The 2,767-nt window shown below is 36.4% G+C and overlaps 1 pseudogene; it reads left to right on the top strand.

Annotated features, from left to right (window-relative positions):
* The first annotated feature begins 371 nt into the window (after positions 1 to 371).
* On the top strand, positions 372 to 476 carry LOC129665178 (U2 spliceosomal RNA; annotated as a pseudogene).
* Positions 477 to 2,767: the final 2,291 nt, after the last annotated feature.

Raw genomic sequence — 2,767 nt, forward strand, 5'->3', positions numbered from 1 at the left:
TCATATTGAAGGGGAGGAGGTCCTCTACTATCAGTGGACTGGGGAAGGGGCATGGAAGGAAGTGAAGGATGGAGGATGGGATTGGGAGAGATCAAAGGTGGGGCTACAGTTTGGATACAAAATGAGTAAATTGTAATAAAAAATTATATAAAAATAAATTAGAAAAAAATTATTAATACAAAAGAAAAAGCATTGTCTTTTATAGTTAAGTCATATCTATCTATCTATCTATCTATCTATCTATCTATCTATCTATCACAATTTATTTACTCTGTATCTCAGCTATACACTCCTTTCTCATCCTCTCCCAGTTCCAGCCTCCCTCTGTATTCTCCTCCTGTGTCCCTCTCTTAATCCACTGATAGGGGAGGTCTGCTTCTAGGCCTTTTGGCTAAGATCAAGCGTAGTATCCATTCTTATCAGTTTAAAATCATTGCTTTTTAATTGAAAAATGTTTCTGAAAGGCGCTACCCTGCAGGATATCAAAGCAGATACTGAGACTTATGGCCAACCTTTGAGTAGAATACAGGGAATCTTATGAAAGAAGTGAGAAATAGTAAGCCCTGGAGAGGACAGGAGCTCCACAAGGAGAGCAACTGGACCAAAAAACCTGGGCACAGGGGTCTTTTCTGAGACTGATAGTCCAACCAGGGACCATTCATGGAGATAACCTAGAATCACTCACAGATGTAGCCCACAGCAGTTCAGTGTCCAAGCAGGTTCCATAGCAATGGGAACAGGGACTGTCTCTGACAGGAAATGATTGGCCTGCTCTTTGATCATCTACCCCTGATGGGGGAGCAGCTTTGCCAGGCTACAGGAAGACAATGCAGCCACTCCTGATGTGACTTGATATACTAGGATCAGAAGGAAAGAGAGGAAGGCCTCCCCTAGCAGTGGACTTGGGGAGGGGCATGTATGGAGAAGGGGGAGAGTGGATGACATTGGGAGGGGAAGAGGGAGGAAGCTACAAGGGGACACAAAGTGAGTAAAATGTAATTAATAAAAAAATTAAATAAAAATATTAATTAAAAATAAAATAAAATATGGTGCATTACATATGTGTATATGTGTGTATGATTTATGCATCTATGTTTTTTGTAAGGGAGCATTTTTGCCAAGGTGCACAAGTAATGGTCAGAAAATAATATCTAATGTTGGTAGTACCTTTTGAGGAAGAATCTTTCTCTTGTTTGTGACAGAGCTACTGGCTCCAGGCTAGATAATCCTCAAGCTTACTGGAGGTACCAGTCTCAGTTCCTCATCTCATCCCAGGAGTGGTGGAATTATATACTTTCCCAGAATATTTGCGATTTACAGGTATTGTGAAGGTTCAAAATCAAATCAAATATTCAAGGCTTGAGTAACCTGCTGAACCGTCTTTGGGATTTTATGGTTTTCTTATCATATGGCAGAAATCTAGCTGAGTCAGTCAGTGTCTAGGACATCAAAAAAGAGGTCAAGTACTAAATTTATATAGTATTACTTAGTAGCTTAAAAAAAAAAAACAACTCTGTAGCTACATTTCTTTCAAAGTTGGTTTTTTAGTTTGTCAATCTGACCAAATAAATAATTTCCTTTTAAAGTAAATTAGTGTAAATGTTAAGATTAGCAACTATGAAGCTAGTGTTTTTCTTAGCAATTTTCTCTATAATGAAAGCAAAGACAAACCTTATGCTTTAGGGAGGAAAAAAAAAAACAGAATAATAACCAAACAACTTTCCTAGCAGTTATTACTTTGGGTGAAGTAAATATATTTGCAAGCATTTAAAAATTTCTTATTTTAATATTTTGCTTCTATTATTCTTTTTATAAATACTTTTATAAGTATTGCCTTTTTTTCCTTTTTTCTATTTGGAAACAATATATCATGGCAAAATTTTGAACAATCAATCCTTTATTTACTAATCTCCAAGTTCCTTCAATATGTTGGTGCATTTCTAAACTATCAAGGACACTAGTGATTATCATTAGAAAGCACTATTATTTGCAGTGTTAGCTCTTGGCATATAAATACTTCATGTGAAAACCCTGTGAGCCATTCTTTAAATTATAAATATGGGTAACTCTTCTGATGGCTCAGCCATTTAGCCGCTATTTATTTGTTTTCTTAGAAAGCCAATAAAAAGAACGTTTGAAATAAAGACAGCTCTTGAAAGCTTAATTCTATTTTAATTACCCAAGAACCTCAGAGGCTATGAAGCACCAACCCTTCTGTAGTTGGTATCACAGCAGCTTAAACTGCATTCCATAATGAATGGTACTCTGTGCAGTATTTGAATCTGTTGTTTAAATTTCAAAAAAAAAATCCATAGAAATAAATACCATGAACATTAACACTTTAAACATTAAGTATTAAATTTGCTGCTGTAAAGTATAAATACAATATTGTAAAATCATCTCTATCACCTAGTGCTTATTTCTAGTGAAATTGAGAGTGTGTTCCCGTTTAGAACATAATTGTTCTATACTCTTCTCAGCTTCTGACTGTCATCCTAAATTTGTTTTCTTTAAATTTGACTGCTCTGTCTGTTTTGTGTGAAGGTGTACATTTTCCAAGGTACACATGTGAAGGTCAGGATAATCTCATGTGTTGGTGGTCCCTTTAGACCTTGTTAAGGCACAATCTATCTCTTGTTTGTGACTGAGCTTTCACTCCAGGCTAGATATTCCCCAACTTCCAGGTAATCACGGGTAACAGTCTGCACTGTACTCCTCAGCCTCTGGCACTCACCCTTTACTTTTGTTTGCTCTATTTGACTACTCT

This window comes from Psammomys obesus, unplaced genomic scaffold, assembly GCF_907164565.1.
Source record: "Psammomys obesus unplaced genomic scaffold, mPsaObe1.curated_primary_1811, whole genome shotgun sequence".
Taxonomy (NCBI): Eukaryota; Metazoa; Chordata; class Mammalia; order Rodentia; family Muridae; genus Psammomys; species Psammomys obesus.